At 45.8% G+C, this 20,535-nt stretch overlaps 1 protein-coding gene across 7 annotated transcripts in view; it reads left to right on the top strand.

Annotated features, from left to right (window-relative positions):
- LOC144697899 (uncharacterized) overlaps positions 1-20,535 on the top strand; it is a 51,268-nt gene that overhangs the window by 5,111 nt on the left and 25,622 nt on the right. For 3 of the 7 annotated variants that reach the window (XR_013580437.1, XR_013580439.1, XM_078569864.1), the window contains exon 1: positions 18,960-19,079. The exons of 1 other annotated variant lie outside the window; for it this stretch is intronic. The gene's annotated coding sequence lies outside the window, so the exon portion shown is untranslated. Of the gene's footprint in view, positions 1-18,959; positions 19,080-19,333; positions 19,561-19,585; positions 19,605-20,535 lie in introns of those variants that run through there. 3 more of the 7 variants (XM_078569890.1, XM_078569884.1, XM_078569876.1) reach the window with 3 other exon arrangements.

Raw genomic sequence — 20,535 nt, 5'->3', positions numbered from 1 at the left:
CTTCAACTTTGCTGTCAAACCTAGTATGTGGCACTTCATCAAACACCTTTTGTAGGTCCATGTACAGCATATCAACTGCATTACCCTCATCAACCCTTTCTGTTAGCTCATGAAAAATTTCAATCAAGTTGGCGAAACATGATTTATTTTTAACAAGGCTTTCTTTAAGTAATCCACACTTGTTATGGGTGACTGTTAATTTTGCTGCAGATTACCATTTCTAAGAGCTTTCCTGCCAAAGAGGTTAAACTGACCGGCCTGTAGTTGCTGGGTTTATCATTTTTTGAACAAACGTGTAAAATCTGTAACAAAAACAAAAATAGCTGGAAAAACTCAGCAGGTCTGACAGCATCTGCGGAGAGGAATACAGTTAACGTTTCGAGTCCGTATGACTCTTCATCAGAACTGAGGAAAAATAGAAATGAAGTGAAATATAAGTTGGTTGAGGGGGGTGGGACAGGTGGAGCTGAATATAGGGCCAGCGATAGGTGGAGGCAAAGAAGAGATTGCCAAAGATGTCAGAGAGAAAAGGACAAAGAGGTGTTGACAGTAGTGATATTAGCTAAGGAATGTGCTAATGGTGACATTAAGGGTAGAAAGCAGGACGAGCAAGTGACAGATGGCCCTAGTAGGGGTGGGGTGGGGGGAAAGGATAGAAATAAGCTAAAAGGCGGAGATAAAACAATGGATGGAAATAAATTTAAAAATAATAGAAATAGTTGGGAAAAGAAAAATATATTTTTAAAAATGTATTTTTAAAAAATTATAAATTATTGGAAAAGGGGGGATCGGAAAGGGGGTGGGGATGGAGGAGAGAGTTCATGATCTGAAGTTGTTGAACTCAATGTTAAGTCCGGAAGGCTGTAAAGTGCCTAATCGGAAGATGAGGTGCTGTTCCTCCAGTTTGCGTTGAGCTTCACTGGAACATAGCAGCAGGCCAAGGATGGACATGTGGGCATGAGAGCAGGGTGGTGTGTTGAAATGGCAAGCAACAGGGAGGTCTGGGTCATGCTTGCAGACAGACCAAAGGTGCTCCGCAAAGTGGTCACCCAGTCTACGTTTGGTCTCTCCAATGTAGAGGAGACCGCATTGGAAGCAGCAAATGCAGTAGACTAAATTGAGGGAAGTGTAAGTGAAGTGCTGCTTCACTTGAAAAGAGTGTTTGGGCCCTTGGACGGTGAGGAGGGAGGAAGTAAAGGGGAAGGTGTTGTAAAATTTGTAATTCTTCAGTCCTTTGGCACCACCCCTATATCTAAGATTATGGACAGTTTCCTCCTTTACTTCCCTCAGTATCCTTGGATGCATTCGATCCAGTCCTGGTGACTTTATCAACTTTACAGCCAGCCTATCCAATGTCTCTTGCTGATCATACTAATCACTGACATTCTGCCTTGTCTCTTGCAAGACAAGGTATCACACAACAGAAGAGAGCAGCAGAGAACCAGTGGGGCCAGGCCGCCTTCATCCAATGAGCCCATGGAGGAGATGGTGCTCTTTATCATGGGGCCAGCTGCAACAGAGCCTGTAGTATCTGGTGTCGCCGAGACTATTCATGATGGCTGTACATTGTTGTTTTTTGGCCCATTTCATTTCCCAACCCAACCTCAACTTGCTATCTGTCATGATGTGCAAACTGAAGCTGGGTCACCACAGATCTCTTGCTTTCCATCTCAAGACCTCACCTCCCTACCCCACTCACCCTGACCCTCTCCTTTAGATTTTATCTTTCAGATACCCAAGAATTGCCATGTGTCAGATACAGAACACCCAGGGTGAAGAAAGAGAGCAACCCCACACTAGTGGTAAGGAAGCATTCACTTGATTTGATGCTCGCAGCCACCAGCTTAGATACTGGCACTGTGTGCACCTTAGAGGTTAAGCACAGGATCAGCACAGTGTGACTGGGTAGAAGTGGGCTAGGGAAAGTGTCATGTATGCCAATTCCTCAGATGGCTGCGCAGGATTCAGGTGATGACTTCAAAGAGGCAACACACAGGAGGTCACTAATAATGATGCACGCCCAGGTGCTTCGTGCATTTACAGACCTGCCAGAAAGCCTTCTGTCACTGGCAAAGAGCATGGAGGAGCCTAGCTGAAACATGGCAGAAGACATCACACAGAGTTTGAAGCCCAAAGTTTCCACAGTGGAAGTGGTGGCCAGCTCCATGACAGCATCGTAGACTCAGCCATGCTGCAGCACCTGGTGGCTGCTCACTCAGTTTTCACTGAAGCACAAGTGGAAGAGCAGCCAATGTCTCAGTATCTGTTAACATAGAGGGCCTGTTGAGTTACCTGCATGCAATCAATGGTACCGAGCACCATCAGGAATCCCACTTTCATGGCAAAGCCATCTGCCCTCTCATCCTACTTCTCTCTGTTGAGGGAGAAAGCACTTTTGGGATAGATGGCCTCCTAACCTTTTGCATGATCCAATGGATGGAGAACTGGGAAATGCTCGAGATATCATCTACCCTGTCATGGAAAGTTCAATGTCACTGTGACCTTGACCAGCAAGGCTGCCAGCGTCAGGTTCAGGTCGGGTTGAAGGAGGTGGCATAGTACAATAACCACATTTTTGTTGAATTCAGTGGTCTTAGGCATTGCTCCTTGGTTAAGGTGGAGGTAGGAGAAGTGCTCTTGTAAAACCCATAGTGGGGAGGGCTTTGTGTGTATATCCCTCTTCCTCCTCTTCTCAGAACTTCTCCTTTCTGCAGCTTTCGTCTCATTTGATGGTCAAGTTGCAGACCAAAAGGTACTGCAACCACAGCTCCTGTACCTTGACCACTCAATCCAGTCTTATTCTTGATTTTACGCACCAGCTCTCCAAAACACCACCAAAAGTACAACACAGTACTTCCAAAAGCTCAGCCTAAGTAAGTCAAAAGCATCTCAGCTGCAAGTTAGTGTCTGACCCTTTTAACAGTACTCTTAGGGGGAGCAGTCCTTATGTTGCTCAGCATCTGTTCAGCTGGCAGTGATCAGCATAGGCTTTCAGTGGATATGTGCAAAATTCCTGAAACTAATGTTAAATCAGCCAGAACAGCTGTTGAATGTCATGATAGCATCATGCCTGACCCTTACAACACACACATGGCACATCCGTGCTAGCATCCTTTGTGACATGGTCCATGCCAGAAGTACAAACAAGTGGTATTTTCTTGCTTTAGGGCTTCCACTGTGCTAGTGCCAGTGGCACTAGTAAGCCCAATTTCATGCCCAATACCTCTATTTATAAAGGCACATATCCTATTTGCTTCTTTAACAGCCTTCAAAGGCTTGTGTACATACAGTCCCAGTTCTCTCTGTTCCTGTACCCCCTTTTAAAGTGGTATCATTTGGTTTATATTGTCTCTCCTCATTCTTTCTACCAAAATCTATTACTTCACACACCAGATCATTTCTCCTTGATATGGCCTCCATCTTCAATCCCTCAAATCTAAGAGATGTAGAATTGAGCATGTCTAACGCATAATTGGTTTAGACATCCACCACCAGATCAGGATGGATCAGATCAACTGCTATCAGACCATACTTTCCTTTGCCAAAACCACCCTCTACTCCAAGGCTACCCTGCAGAGCAAAGATTGCACCAGCATCTTTCCACTACTGACCATTGCCTGAAATCTTCCCCACCATCACCCACAAGTGTGAGGAGCCTGTCAATTTCTTTGTTACTAAGATTGAGACCATCTGTTCAGTTGCCTCTGCCACCCCACCCATCCTTGATCAACAAGCCAAGCTTTCCCCAAGGCTTCCCCAAGTCATAGCCTGGAATTCGAATCTTTCCGTAGCTTCTCTACCAATTCATGCCCTCTTCAAACTATTTTCATCCTTGAATCCCACCTCTGCTCCTTTGGCCCCATCCCCACTAACCACCCAACTTCTCTTAAATAAAAGCAAAATACTGCGGATGCTGGAGATCTGAAGTGAAAGCAGAAAGTGCTGGAAAATTTCAGCAGGTCTGACAGCATCTGTGGAAAGAGAAACGGAGTTAATGTTTCAAATCCAATACGATGCTTCTTCAGAACTCAACTTTGGAACTTCTGAAGAAGTTGAACTTCATATTGGACTCAAAACAGTAACTTTGTTACTCTCTTCACAGATGCTGCCAGACCTGCTGGGTTCATCCAGCACTTTCTATTTTTATTTCAGATCTCTGGCATCTGCAATATTTTGCTTTTATTCCATTGTTTTCAGTCCCTGCCACAAATGCCTCACTACTGATTCCATTCCCCTCCCTGGACACTGTCTCAAGCTGAACTAGACTGTTCACAACCTTGGTATCCTATTTGAAGCTTAGTTGGGCTTCCAACCCCATAATTCTCTTAATCATAAAGATAACTTATTTCTATCTCAGGTAACATCGCTCATCTACAGCCAAAACCTTCATCCATCCATTTGTTATCTGCAGACTTGACTATTTCCATACTCTGCTGGATGGCACCTCCATCCAACATAAACCTGATTGCCCAGTTCTCTGCTGTCAATATCCTAACTTGCACCATGCTCTCACCTATTATCCCTGTATTCACTGACTTACAATTGCTCCTACTCTCCAAATGCCTCCAATTTAAAATTCTTATTTTAGTGTTTAATCCACTCTGTGGTCTTGTCCCTCTATCCTACTCCAGCCCCCTGCCCCAACCCACCACGAACAAGCTGCTTACTGTTCTGACTCTGGCATTTTTTGCATAGCTCTCTCCCTTCAGTCTGTCACTGGTATCATATTTTCAATAATCTAGGTGCTATACTCTGAAATTCCCTCCCTAACCCCGCCACCTCTGAGCCTCCCTCTCCTCCTTTAAAGTGCTTCTTAATACCCATCCCTTTGACAAAGGTTTTGGTCACCCCATCTTTAGCACTTGTGTTTGATAATGCCTCTGTGAAGCGCCATGGGATGTTTTTCTACATTACAGGTGTTTTATAAATGCAAGTTGTTATTGTTTTATATGGGATAACACATTGCAGGGCAAATAATTTACTTTTAATACCTGAGTATTGAGCGTTTTATCTGTTTGAGACACGTAGATCCATACCACTGAACCTCAGAGTCCATATGCACAGCTTAACTCCCAGCTATCATTAATATGCAAACACCTCAAGTTCAGGATCCTACCCCAGATACTGGAGTCCTGATTTAGGATTTATCAACCAAAGTGACAACAGCACGAAAAGCCCCTTCAAGCCCGCAGGTCCACACAGGACAGGACAAACCAGTAAGTAAGAAATCTAAGCAACAATAAGAATAAGTTGCCTAAGCTTTGAGTGGTGGATTTCCAGGCCGCCATATCTCTTGCAGTGCAGAAGATGCCAGTGTATACCAACTGATATCACTGCTAAGTATAAAACGCCACAATGACAGTCTGCAGTTCACGTTAGAACCATTCATTGTTTATTAAAAGGAAACATACGCACAAGTTAAATCACCAGATAGAAATATTACTGTGACATTTCAATTCCCACAGTGGTTTTAGTTGTTTTAGTACATAGTTATTGCAATCTTTGGGTGGAATTTTCCATTCTCGCCAGCAGCAGGAATCATGGCAGGCTAGGGCACTTAATTTGGCAGGAGGCAAAAAATCTATTTCCTGGAGGCGGGGTAAACTGTTGGAATTTTGTTCTCCCAACTTTCAAGGCAGGTTAGAGGCAGGTTGAGCTTCCCGATGAACAATGTCGGGAACCCTATTTGCGTGCAATAGCATCTCATTTATGGTCATTAAAAGAACCCCTCACTGGAATTAAGCTCGCCCTCCAAATTAACCACCCTGCCAGAGAGAATTTAGGATGTTCAATTTTATCACTGTATATAAGTGAAGTGCACCTGGCGAGCTTCACCTCTTCCACAACTTTGTAATCCGTAGGTGTTGCATTCTTCTTCTTTGGGACCTCGCTTCACTCGAGTGCTGTTGACAAATGCTGCATCAAGGCTGGTCAAGAGGCAGGTGAAGGCTGGAAGTGGTTGGGGCGGGTGGCGGGGGGGGAATGTCCAGGGAAGTGGGGGGAGTGTCTTAAGAGGACAAGGTTGATAGTGTTGATGATGGGGTCCTGGGGAGAGACCTCAGGGTGCGTGTGGCAGGATGGAACAGTCACAGTCAGACCATTGCCCCTTGACATTCAATGGCATTACCATCGCTGAATCCCCCACTATCAACATTCTGGGGGGGTTACCATTGACCAGAAGCTGAACTGGACTAGCCATAAACATACTGTGGCTGCAAGAGCAGGTCAGAGGCCATCCCCGCCTCCTGACTCGCCAAAGCCTGTCCACCATCTACAAGGCACAAGTCAGGAGAGTGATGGAATACTCTCCACTTGCTTGGATGAGTGCGGCTCCAACAACACTCAAGAAGCCCGACACCATCCAGGACAAAGCAGCCTGCTTGACTGGCACCCCTTCCACAAACATTTGCTCCACCACCAACCCACAGTAGCAGCAATCTGTACAATCTACAAGATGCACCGTAGAAACTCATCAAGGCTCCTTAGGCAGCACCTTCCAAAACCACGATCGCTATCATCTAGAAGGACAAGGGCAGCAGATACATGGGAACACCACCACCAGCCATTCACAATACTGACTTGAAAATATATTGCTTTTCCTTCACTGTCACTGGGTCAAAATCCTGGAACTCCCTCCCTAACAGTACTGTGGGTGTACCTACACCACGTGGACAGCAGCAGTTCAAGAAGGCAGCTCACCACCACCTTCTCAATGGCAACTAGGGATGGGCAATAAATGCTGGCCTACCCAGTGGTGGCCACATCCTGTAAATGAATAAAAGAAAGGTTGGAAGAATAGTCCATGTCACCTTTCAAACTCGCTTCACCATCTTCCATCCTCTCTGTCACCCACCAATTTCGCCCCATCACAATGGACCCACCCGACAGCACCATTCCTCTTCCTTCTGTCACCCTTAGACCTCCCCCTGTTACCCTGGACACTATCACGTTCAACCTCCATATGTCTTTCCTCCCCTCAGAGCCAGCACCCATTACCATTCTCATGCTCAACCTTACCCTGTCCCCTCCTGTTGTCCAAGCCATCTGTCTTGTCCCCCTCTATGACCCACCTGATGAGACCTTCACCTACCTTATGATGGAAGAAAGGCCATTAATGAAGCAGCTGAAGATTGTTGGGCCCGAGACACTATCCTGAGGAACTCCTGAGTGATGTTCTGGAACTGAGATGATTGAACTCCAAGAACCACAACCATTTTCCTTTGGTAGGTACGACTCCAACCAGTGGAGAGTTTTCCCCCTGATTCCCATTGACTCCAGTTTTGTTAGGGCTCCTTGATGCCACACTTGGTCAAATTCTGCCTTGAGGGCAGTGACTCTCACCTCACCTCTGGAGTTCAGCTCTTTAGTCCATGTTTGAACCAAGCTGTAATGAGGTCAGAAGTTGAGTGAACCTGACAGAACCCAAACTGAACGTCAGTGAGCAGGCTATTGCTAAGCAAGTGCTGCTTGGTAGCACTGTCGATGGCCCCTTCCATCACTTTACTGATGATCGAGAGTTCCCCATCAGTAATTGGCCGGGTTAAATTTGTCCTGCTTTTTGTGTACAGGACGTACCTAGGCAATTTTCTAGATTGCAGGTAGATGCCAGTGTTGCAGCAGTACTGGAACAGCTTGTCTAGGGGTGCAGCAAATTCTGGAGCACAAGTCTTCAGTACTATTGCCAGGATATTGTGAGAGCCCATAGCTTTGCAGTATCTAGTGCGTTCAGTCACTTCTTGATATCACGTGGAGTGAATTGAATTGGTTGAAGACTGGCATCTGTGATGCTGGGACCTCCAGAGGAAGCTGAGATGGATCATCTACTCGGCACTTCTGACTGAAGATTGTTGCGAATGTTTAAGCTTTATCTTTTGCACTGATGTGCTGGACTCCTCCATCATTGAGGATGGGGATGGTTCCACATCCTCCAGTGAGTTGTTTAATTGTCCACCACCATTTATGTCTGTATGTGGCAGGACTGCAGAGACTTGCTGCTTATGCAAGTATCCTGTGTTGTAGCTTCACCAGGTTGACACCTCATTTTTAGGTATGCCTGGTGCTGCTCTTGATATGCCCTCCTGCACTCTTCATTGAACCAGGGTTGATCCCCTGACTTGTGGTAATGCTAGAGTGGGGGATATGCCAGGGCCATGAGACTACAGATTGTGGTTGAGTATAATTCTACTGCTGCTGATGGCCCACAGCGCCTCATGGGTGCCCAGCTTGAGTTGCTAGATCTATTTGAAATCAATCCCATTTAGCACAGTGATAGTGCCACACAACATGATGGAGGGTATCCTCATTGTGAAGATGGGACTTCATCTCCACAAGGATTATGCGGTGATCACTCCTACCGATATTGTCATGGATAGATGCATTTGCAGCAGGCAGGTTGGTAAGGATTAGATGAAACATGTTTTTCCCTCTTGTTGGTTCCATCACTACCTGCCGCAGACCTATGTCCTTTAGGATTCAGCCAGCTTAGTCAGTAATGTTGCTACCGAGCCATTCTTGGTGATGGACATTGAAGTCACCCACCCAGAGTACATTCTGTGCCTTTGCCACCCTCAGTGCTTCCTCCAAGTGGTGTTCAACATGGAGGATTACTGATTCATCAGCTGAGCAAGGACGGTACATGGTAATCAGCAGGAGGTTTCTTTGCCCATGTTTGACCTGAAGCCATGACTTCATGGGGTCTGGAATCGATGTTGAGGACTCATAGGGAAACTCCTTCCCGACTGTATACCATTGTGCCGCCACCTCTGCTGGGTCTGTCCTGCCGGTGGGACAGGACATACCCAGGGCTGGTGATGGTGGCGTCTGGGAGATGATCTGCAAGGTATGACTCCAGTTGTTGCTTGACTAATCTGTGAGACAGCTCTCCCATATTTGGCACAAGCCCCCAGATGTTAGTAAGATCGACATAGCTGGGTTTGCCGTTGTCATTTCCGGTGCCTAGGTCGATGCCGGATGGTCCGTCCAGTTTTATTCCTTTTTATGGCATTTAAGAGTAAAACCACATTACTGAGAATCTGGAGTCACATGTAGGCCAAACCAGGTCATCAGTGACAATCGACAATGATTTCATATTCATCATTAGACTTTTAATTCCAGATTTTTATTGCTGTGGTGAGATTCGAACCCGGGTCCTCAGAGCATTACCCTGGGTCTCTGGATTACCAACCCAGTGGCAATACCACTATGCTACCACCTTGACCATGCTGTTAGTCAGTCAGTGAGATTCCTCAACGTGGGAGGAGTGTCTTTTCAGGTGGGTGGAGTTTGAGGTCAGCACAAGTGGCCGACTAAAGGGGCACCCTAATAATTGTGAGGCAACTGGATGTCAAAGATGCTCACTTGTGTTTTCCTCTCTTTGTGAAGCCCACTTTGCAGCAGGTTTGTTCCTGACTCATGTGTCCCATAACGTCGAGATCCCAGCAAGGTGTGGAGCTGCCATTCGTTCTGTGCCATTTGCCATCGGCTGCAGGCAGAGGCAGGGAGGAAGGGAGGGAGGTGAAATGCCTCCAAGGGGCATTGCTGAGGGCAGCAAAACTCTAAGACTCCATCCTCCCGGGATAAAGGTCATGGCTGATAAGGGATCATGCGAGTAGTCTTTCTATGCTGCCAAGGCAATGGTCTCTCCATAGAATTTTGAGGATGGTGGAGAAAACCGGAAAAGTGTCCACATAAGGCTTCTTGCACATGACTCCCATCACTCTGGTCAAAGAGCAATATCTTCATATGAATGGGAGGAACACCCATCTCCAGCCCTCCAGGATGTCTTTTACCTGGAAGAGGTGGGGTGAGGTTGCCATGTCCAGACGGAGGCCAGGTGAAGGGCTTAGAACTTGTCTGCTGGCTTTGAGATGGAGAGAAACCTGTAAAGGAGATTCTCACTTAATGTATAACTTCAGTTCATTCACACATCAATTGAGGCATCAATGATGCAGGCTGCAGGCAACTCTACATTGGTAATGGCTCTCATCCAGATGAGGAGATGGAGGACCTGTCGCTGGGTGGCACAGGGCTGTCAGGAGCAAGGGCCCGAGCAGCAAAAGGCAGTGGGGCCTCTATAAGGTCAAGAGGCTGGCGAACATGGACCACTGCAATGGCGAGCATTGGCCCGACCATGGGTGTATCGCCAGCAGTGCCCTAAGCTAGAGATGAGTGAAAAGCAATGCTCAAAGTGCCCTCGTATGTCCTGGGATGTGGTTGCTCACATCTGCCAGCTTTTCCAGCATGAACTATGGCTGCAAGGACTCTGGAGGAGTAATGTTGAGCTCCTGGCCTGCAATGAGTAAATGTTTGTCCAGGTGCTGTTTAAATATGGCGCCAGGACCTTTGACCCCATGAGGTAATCGTGGGATGAGCTACTTCCTGCCGCCCCGCCATGAGATTCGCCGAGTTCCTCACTGATGCATATTTAATGAGCTGAAAAGCGGAAGATCGGGTGTGTTCATCCGCCCCACCAGCCAACGGGAATCATGCTGACTTTCCCGCCTGCCACTGGACTTAGACTCCAGAGTGGAAAATTCCGCCCTTTATTTCTAGAGTTTCCAATGAGCAGAACATAGACTGCAGGTGCCATGAAGTTTTTCCTGCTGCAGTGCCTGGGCGTACAATTACCAAGTGAACTAAACAAATAAGAAATGGAGGCTTGGTCTTATCTCTGAAGCTAGCATCTGCATCCTGAACAGGTGTTACACGTTTGCCTTCTCCTGGTAAAGTCAACAGAAAGCAATTAACAGAAATAGTTTATCTATATGCAATGCTTCCAGACAGAGGTGTAGATTTGATTTTTTCTGTATGCTTATTTATCCTTACCTAAGAAAGGATATAATTGCATTAGAAGCAGTTCAGAGAAGTTTTACTCAACTGATTCCTGGGATGAAGGGGTTAGCGAATGAGGCAAAGTTGAGCAGGTTAGGCCTATATCCATTAGAGTTTTGAAGAATGAGAGGTGATCTTATTGAAATATACAAGATCCTGAGGGGACTTTACAGGGTGGATGCTGAGAGAATGTTTGCCCTTGTGGGGGAGTCTAGAACTAGGGGACACAGTTTAAAAATAAAGGGTTTCCCATTTAAGAGGGAGGATTTTTTTTCTCTCAGAGGGTCATTAGACTTTGGAATTCTCTTTCCCAGAGAGCAGTAGAAGCTGGGTCATTGAACATATTCAACTATATTAGATAGACTTTTGATCGAAAGGGAATCAAGGGTTATGGGGGGCAGACAGGTAGGTGGATTTGAGGCCACAATCAGATCGGTCATGATCTTAACAAATAGCAGAGCAGGCTTGAGGGGCCAAATGGCCTACTCCTGCTCCTATTTCTTGTAAGCTCTCAAACTAGGAGAAAAAAATTATAAACAAATATTTGTAAATATTCCAGCATCTGGGCTAAATTACACATTTTTTAAAAAAGGGCTAATTTTGCATGGCAGTAGCTGCTGGCTGTCTAGTCCTTCCTAATAGCTCATCCCTCTCTAAGGGCTGAATTTTTAGAACTCCCCATGGGCAGTATAGAGTTGGGCAGGGGATGAAAATACTGGCACTGGTTGATGTGTCGGATTCCCACTGCCATCCCCAGGGTTGGGGGAGGGGTGGCTGCAAAGTTCTGTCCAATCTGAGCTTGTTGGGGGGCATGTTCTGGTTTTGATGTGTGCACACAGGCTGCATGCGCTGTCTGGGCACACCAGGTGAATGGTGGTGGGCACACAGTGGGGAGCATGTCATGGCCACCCCAGGGAATTTTATACACCCCAAGAAAGAATGAGTGGTGTAGAGGGAGCCTCGGCCATTGGCACACATGTACTATCGGGTCAGTTCAAGTTGCCAGGAGAAGGGGCAGTAAGCACTTGGGCTATGTAGGGTGTTGTCACCCTCCTAGCATCATGCAGCATAAGAGAAGGGGGAGCAAAAAAGGAAGTTTCCAGCTGGCAATGGGGGCATGACTCTCAGATTTTGGGTGCAGTGGTGATGAGGCGTAACACCCTCTACAGGAAGGCCAGACACCCTGGCATCAGGAGGGCAGGATGGACATGTAGGCCATACCCTCAGCACAGGGTCTATTGTTGAAGACAGGGCTATCTTGAGATGACTGAGAACCAGTTTCTCAGGAAATGGTGACTCTCCAGGCAGATGGTCTTAGAGAACTATGCCCTCATTGTCAAAGGCCTCATACTTTGCAGCACTGCTTGCCGTGCCCTGCCAGTAGCCATCAAAGTCACTGTGGGCTTTGCTTCTGGCTCCCTCCAAAGTTCAGCTGCAGGGCTTGATGGCACCTCCCGAATGGCTGCACATCGCTGCATCTCACAGGTCACTGAGTGTCCCTGGCAGAACCCAAACTGCCTAATGTCAAGGGAAGATGTTTGGATTCTCTCTCGTTGGAGATGGTCATTGCCTGGCACTTGTGTGGTGCAAATGTTACTAGCCACTTATCTGCCCAAGCCTGAATGTTGTTCAGGTCTTGCCGCATATGGACACAGACTGCTTCAGTATTTGAGGAGTTGTGAATGGTGCTGAAAATTGTTCACAGATGATTGCACATCGCCACTTCTGACCTTATGATGGATGGAAGGTCATTGATGAAACAACTGAAGATGGTTGGGACTCGGACACTACGCTGAGGAACTCCTGCAGTGATGTCCCAGAACTGAGATGATTGGCCTCCAACAACCACCTTCCTTTGTACCAGATATGACTCCAACCAGTGGAAAGTTTTCCCCAATTCCCATTGACTTCGGTTTTGCTAAGGCTCCTTGATGTCATACTCGCTCAAATGCGGCCTTGATGCCAAGGGCATTCACTCTCACCTCACCTCTTCAGTTCAGCTCTTTCGTCCATACTTGGATCAAGGCTGTAATGAGGTCAGGAGCTGAGTGGCCCTGGCAGAATCCAAACTGAGCGTCAGTGAGCAGGTTCTTGCTGAGTAAGTGTCGCTTGATAGCAATGTCGACGACACTTTCCATTACTTTGCTGATAATCAAGAGTAGACTGATGGGATAGTAATTGGACAGGTTCTATTTATCATGCTTTTTGGGAACAGGATATACCTGAACAATTTTCCACATTGCTGGGTAGATGCCAGTGTTGTAGCTGTACTGGAACAGCTTGGCTGGAGGTTGGCTAGTTCTGGAGCACAAGTCTTCAGCACTATTGCCAGAATGTTGCCAGAGCCCATTGACTGAAGACTGGCATCTGTGATGCTGGGGACCTCCGGAGGAGCCGAGATGGATCATCTGCTCGGCACTTCTGGCTGAAGATGGCTCCAAATGCTTCAGCCTTGTCTTTTGCACTGATATTTGTGGAGTATCCCCATTCAGTTAGTTGTTTCATTGTCCACCACCATTCATGACTGGATGTGGCAGGACTGCAGAGCTTAGATCTGGTCCGTTGGTTGTGGAATCGCTTAGCTGTCTATTGCAAGCTGCTTCCGCTGTTTGGCAGGCAAGAAGTCCTGTGTTGTAGCTTCATTAGGTTGACACCTCATTTTTAGCTATGCCTGGTGCTGCTGCTGGCATGCCCTCCTGCACTCTTCATTGAACAAGTGTTGATCCCCTGGCTTGATGGTAATGGTAGATTGGGGGATATGCCGGGCCATCAGGTTATAGATTGTCGTTGTATACAATTCTGCTGCTGCTGTTGGCCCACAGCACCTCATGGGTGCCCAGTTTGAGTTGCTAGATATGGTCTGAATCTGTCCCATTTAACATGGTGGTAGTGCCACACAACACGATGGAGGGTATCCTCAATATGAAGACGGGACTTGGTCTCCACAAGGACTGTGCAGTGGTCACTCCTACCAATACTGTCATGCACAGATGCATTTGTGACAGGTAGATTGGTGAGGACGGGGTCAAGTAGGTTTTTCCCTCTTGTTGGTTCCCTCACCATCTGCCGAGGACCCAGTATAGTAGCTATGTCCGTTAAGACTCAGCCAGCTCATCAGTAGTGGTACTACTGAACTACCTCTGGTGATGGACATTGAAGTCCCCCAACCAGAATACATTTTATGCCCTGCCATCCTCAGTGCTCCCTCCAAATGGTGTTCAACATGAAGGAGTACTGATTCATCAGCTGAGGGAGTTCAGTATGTGGTAACTAGCAGGAGGTTCTGTGCCCATGTTTGACCTGATGCGATGAGACTTCATTGGGTCCAGAGCTGATGTTGAGGACTCCTAGGGCAACTCCCTCCCAACTGAATACCACTATGCCGTCACTTCTGGGTCTTTCCTGTTGATGGGACAGGACATACCAGGGATGGTGATGTCTGGGACATGGTCTGTAAGTTATGATTCCATGAGTATGACTATGTCAGGTTGTTGCTTCAATAGTCTGTGGGACAGCGCTCTCAATTTTGGCATAAGCACCCAAATGTTAGCAAGGAGGACTTTGCAGGGTCATTTCCAGTGTCCAGGTCAATGCTAGGTAGTCCGCCTGGTTTCTTTCTAGACTTCGTAGTGGTTTGATACAATTGAGTGGCTTGCTAGGCCATTTCAGAGGCTTGGTAAGAGTCAACCACATGGGTCTGGAGTCACAGGTAAGGACAGCAAATTTCTTTCCTAAAGGGCATTAGGCAACCATATGGGTTTTTGGTCACAATTAGACTAGATTTGAATTCCAGATTTATTAATTGAATTTAAATTCTACCAGCTGCCTTGGTGGGATCTGAACCCATGTCCCCAGAGCAATAGCCTGGGCCTCTGGATTACTAGTCCAGTGACAGTCCCATTACACCACCCCCTCCCTGTGATATCTGGGGGCTTCTAGTCCCAATCTGACACAAAAGTGGCAGTTACTAACAAGTGAAGACAGCACTCAGTGGAGCACATACCCCCGCTATGCTGTGTTATTCAACTTTATTACGATTATGCAGCTCTTCCTTGAAGCTTTCCCCTGCCTGGTTGATGCTCTGTAATTACAAAGCTGAAAAAAGAAATCTTTTTATTCCATATAACTGGGGAGGCTTCAGGCCAATCCACACCTAACAACCTGCTCTGAAAACTCTGCTCATATTTTTACAGCTGTGATAAATTTCATCACAGCAGTGGAGACAATCCACAACATTCTGAAAAAAAGTCAATTAATCCTGTATTCTAATATTAATGGATCCTTTAAAATATTCCAGGAGCTGGATAAGGAACTAATCGTTTTTTCCTTGGGCCACACCCTATCTATGTACCAAGTTTCACTGAAATCCATCCATTAGTTTTTGAGATATATTGTTTATTGACAGACAGTCTAATAGGAGTGAAAACATTACCTCTGCCCACCTTCAGTGGCAGAAGTAATTAACTGCTCCAGTCTAAATGAGGCAGAAAGATGGTTTGATGTTTGTAGCTGTGTCTCTTCAGGATTAGCTCTGCTCACCAAGCCGGAGGAAGGGATTAGAAAAGGTGCCCTATAAATAGCCTGCCTCACTCCAAATGTGGCTGGAAAACTGCATCCAGCAGGATCACCCATCAACGGCTGAAACTCTCAAAAACAATCAAAACAGGATCTTGGAATATCAGGTTATTTATGAATAACTCAGAGCGGCCTGAGAGACGAACAGAAATATTAGCCTTGAGCTCTGATTCTTAGACATTGGCATAGTAGCCCTTAGTGAGACTTGTAAAGCAGACAAGGGACAAATCAAAGAGGTGACTTACTTTCTCTGGAAATGGAAATCGCAAGAAGAACACAGAATTCATGGAACAAAAGCAGAAATACCTGGAAAAACTCAGCAAGTCTGACAGCATCTGCGGAGAGGAATACAGTTGATTTCCAGCATCCGCAGTATTTTGCTTTTATCTTACAGAATTCATGGAGTTGGCTTTGTCATCAAAAGCAAATTCAAAGAGACCTGTTAGGATCAATAAGCATTTTATGAGACTCAATCTTAATCTCAAAGGCAATCAATCTGTCACCTTCATCTGCACTTATGCAGCTACATTGGACTCCACGGATGAAGTGAAAGAAAATGTATTTCTAACCTAGATGCAATAGTGGCAGCTGTACCATCACAGTCAATCACTTTGCAGTGATATCAATGCCAGGGTGGGGGACAACCATGCCCTTTGGCCAAACACCACTGAAAAGCATGGAGTTGGAAAGACCAATTCCAATGGTGTACACTTCCTTACCCTGTGTGCTGAGCACAATCTTGTGGGCACCAACAACCTCCACCAAAAAAAAATGGTTTCAAGACATCCTGGTGACAGCCAAGATTGAAGCAATGACACCTAATAAACTATGTGACTGTCAGGACTAGGGATCAAAAATAAGTGCACATTACATGTGCTATGATTATGGTCAATGAATGCTGAACAGAGCCCTGACTCATTTGCTTGGTATTGGCACTTGAGGCAGCTCCCAAAAGGAAAGGATAGCCACAACAAGTACGGAGAAAGTTCGAGGTCTCTGATCTGTCAAACAACACCAAGCTCAAGGAATTACAAAAACAACTCAATCAGAAACTACAGGAATGGGTGGTCACATGGCAACATCCAAGATGACTATCAATCATTGAAATCCATCATTACTTATATATGCCAAGAAATCCGCAGACACACCATTAAAAGACACCAAGACTGACTTTAAGAGAGCAATGCAGAATTATACAAACTCATCGATTGTAAACAGACAGCATTCCAAAGCTGGCAACAGGATCTGAAGTCACAGAATAAAGCCTTGCCAACCAGGCAGCCAAAGCTAAGTTCAAAGAAGAATCTATGAACAATCTATATTTGAAGTACCCCACTATTCACAGCCTGCCGATGTGAGTAAGACCCCTTTATTCCTACTCTCTGTTTTCTGCCTGTTAGCCAATCCTTAATCCATGCCAGTAAATTGCCTCCTATCCCATGTACTTTTATTTTGCTAATCAACCTCCTGTGGGGGACTTTATCAAAAGCCTTCTGAAATTCCAAGTATACTACGTCCATTGACTCTCCTTTATCAATTTTGTCAGTGACATCCTGAAAAAACTCCAACAAGTTCGCCCAACATGATTTCCCATTCGCAAATCCATGTTGACTATGCCAAATCAGATCATGATTATCCAAGTATCCATTTATCACATCCTTTATAATAAATTCTAACATTTTCCTTACTACTGATGTAAGGCTAACAGGTCTGTAGTTCCCTGTTTTCTCTCTCCCTCCCTTCTTAAATAGTGGGGTGACATTTGCTACCTCCCAATCTTCAGGAACCATTCCAGAATCTATAGAATTTTGGAAAATGATCACCAATGCATGCAGTATCTCTATAGCAACCTCTTTCAACACTCTGAGATGCAGAATATCAGGTCCTGGGGACTTATCAACTTTCAGTCCCATTAATTTCTCCAATACAGCCTTCTTACTTATACTAATTTCCTTCAACTCCTCATTCCCCCTAGTCCCTTGGGCTTCTAAATCTGGGAGATTTCCTGTATCTTCCTCAGTGAAAACAGACGCCCAATAAACATTTAGCTTCTCTGCCATTTCTCTGTTCCCTTTATGAATTCTCCTGACTCTGCCTGTAATGGACCCACATTGTCTTAGCCAAACTCTTCCTTTTCACATAACTATAGAAGCTTTTACAGTCCGTTTTTATGTTTTTTGCTAGATTGCATTCATAGTCTATTCTCCCTTTCTTTACATGTTTTTTGATCTTCCTTTGCTGTATTCAAAAAACCTTCCAATCCTCAGGTTTACTACTACTTCTGGCAACTTAAAAGCCTTTTCTTTTAATCTTATACAGTCCTTAACTTCCTTTGTCAGCCACGGTTGACTGACTTTTTTGGGGTTTTTGCACCTTGAAGGAACCTATAGGTGCTTATATAGAACCTATAGTTCTTTGAAGACTATCCATTGCCTATGTACAGTCATACCTTTTAATGTATTTTCGCAATCCACCTCAGCCAATTTGTCCCTCATGCCTTCATAATTTCCTTTATTCAACTTTAACACCCTTGCTTCAGAGTGAACTACCTCACTTTCAAACATAATGTAAAATTATATCATATTGTGGTCACTCATCCTTGAAGGTTCTTTTACAACAAGATTATTAATTAGACCTTTTCATTACATAATACTAGATCTAAAATAGAATGTCCTTTAGATGGCTCCTCAACATAGTGCTCTGGAAAGCAATGCCTAACACACTCCAGAAACTCATCTTCCACAGCATTAGTGCTCAATTGGTTTACCCAGTCTATATGCAGATTGAAGTCACTCATGATTACTGTATTGTCAATACTACATGCTTCTCTCATCTCCTGATTAATACTATGTCCCACATTACCACTACTGTTTGTGGCCAACAAACAACTCCAACTGATGTCTCCCCTTTGCTGTTTCTTAGCTTCACCCAAACAGATTCCACACATTGTTTTTCCAATCTGAGATCCTTCCTTACTGATCCCATCCCTTAATGTCAGTACAACTCCACCTCCTTTCCCTTCTTGTCTGTCCTTCCTAAACATTGAATATCCTTGAATACTCAGTTCCCAGTCTTGGTCACCATGGAGCCATGTTTCCGTAATGCTACTTACATTGGGCAGAAGGTAATCTAGATGAAAAATAAAAATACCTGGAAAAACTCAGCAGGTCTGGCAGCATCTGCGGAGGGGAACACAGTTAACGTTTCGAGTCCGTATGACTCTTCAACAGAACTTTCTGTTGAAGAGTCATACGGACTCGAAACGTTAACTATGTTCCCCTCCGCAGATGCTGCCAGACCCGCTGAGTTTTTCCAGATACTTTTATTTTGGATTTCCAGCATCCGCAGTTTTTTGCTTTTGTAATCTAGATGGATCCTGTTTTTATTTTTTCACCCAGAAATTCCCAAAGTCCCTACCTGATCCCATTAATAAGATGCCTGGGCTGAATGAGGCCACAAGAACCATCTCCCCAGCCCCAGTGAGGAACCTGATGTGGTCAGTAAGGTCTGTGCAACGGTCTCTGAGGAACCAGTCACCTAGCAACCACCAACCCCCGTCCTCGCCCGGGGTCACCTGGCTCCGCGAAGCCGGGGTTAGAGGTCAGAGTTGGCGGCCGGTGAGACCGCGGCTGCAGCGGGCGGTTACCGGAGAGTGGGTCGCAGCTGCTCAAGATGTGAGTCCGGGATGAGCGTGGCGAAGGAGAGCGGCCCGGGGTGAGGGTGGCGAAGGAGGCCCGGCCTGGTCGCGGGGTGAGGGTGGCTTCTTTAGGGCCCTGCCTCTTGTGTGTGTGAATGTGGCGAAGGCCGCAGTCAGGCTGACCCCAGAGGCGTAGTGGGTTTTCTGTGCCCAGCAACAGTACCGCTGCCTGCAGAGAGTGACCGGGGGAATTACTGCTCACAGCGCTCAGCCCAAGGTCGCTGTGCTCTGGGATAACCCGGAGTACCGCGCAGCTTCCCTGCAGTCTTGCTGCCACTTGCCAGCAGACGCACGTCCGAATTCAGCCGAGAGCTGGCGGTGTAACTGCAGCTCAAAAGATCCGTTAGCTTCTGTCCTTCCTCACAGGGTGACTGTCAACATCGAGGAGAATGAGGAATTAGCTGCAGATCAGAACAAAATAGATTGAGACACTACGAAAACCCACTTAAAGGAGTGAAGTATGCCAAAATAAGTCACGTTGAAATGAGGGAATTTCATTCCCGTGAGTGAACCTGAAGTATTTTACATGAGCGTGAGGGGTTAGGATGCGTGTACTCTTGTATTAATTATAGATAAGAGTGACTGACTGTACGTTATTAAAATATTTTGCTCAACTGCAGAGGAATTTTTGAAGTCTGAAACTTGCATGATACAGTGCCTTTTCAATTTGAAAATGAAAAATGAAACTGGATTTTACTGTAGGGATTATCTCATGGGCCTGGGTTGCACGCCCGTGGGAGAATCACCTGCAATGGCTTATCTTCCAACTCATACATAACCTCTCATAACCTCTCACCCCTAGGATCTGTCCTTGGCCTTCCGGATTGAATATTGAGTTCAACAACTTTAGATCTTGAACTCCCTCCTCCATCTCCACCCCCTTTCCGTTTCTTCCCCCTCCTTTTGTTTTTTCCAATAATTTATATAGATTTTTCTTTTCCCACCTATTTCCATTATTTTTTTAATCTATACCGTTTATGCCCTTTTAGTCTTATTTCACCCCACCCCCACTGGAGCTACCTTGCTTGTCCAGCTATCCATTCTTAATTAGCACATTCTTTTAGATAATATCACCACCTTTAACACCTCTTTGTTCTTTTGTCTGTGACATCTTTTGGTTATCTCCTCTATCACTGCTTGCTTGTCCCTACAACCAACCCCCCCCCCCCCCCCCCCCCCCACAACCTTAAACCAGCTTATATTTCACCCCTCTCCTATTTTTACTTAGTTCTGTTGAAGGGTCATGAGGACTCGAAACGTCAACTGTACTCTTCTCCGCTGATGCTGCCAGACCTGCTGAGTTTTTCCAGGTATTTTTTATTTTTTGTCATTATTTTCTGTCCTGCCACAAACTCCGTTTCTTTGCCTTTGATTCCTCTGATTCCTTGGCTACATTCTTGAGACCGAACAGGATTGCTGGCAACTTTGGTGTC

The sequence above is a fragment of the Cetorhinus maximus genome, chromosome 2, assembly GCF_964194155.1.
Source record: "Cetorhinus maximus chromosome 2, sCetMax3.hap1.1, whole genome shotgun sequence".
Classification (NCBI taxonomy): Eukaryota; Metazoa; Chordata; class Chondrichthyes; order Lamniformes; family Cetorhinidae; genus Cetorhinus; species Cetorhinus maximus.
The sequence above is the reverse complement of the archived record's forward strand: the minus strand, read 5'-3'. Positions and strand labels throughout refer to the sequence as shown.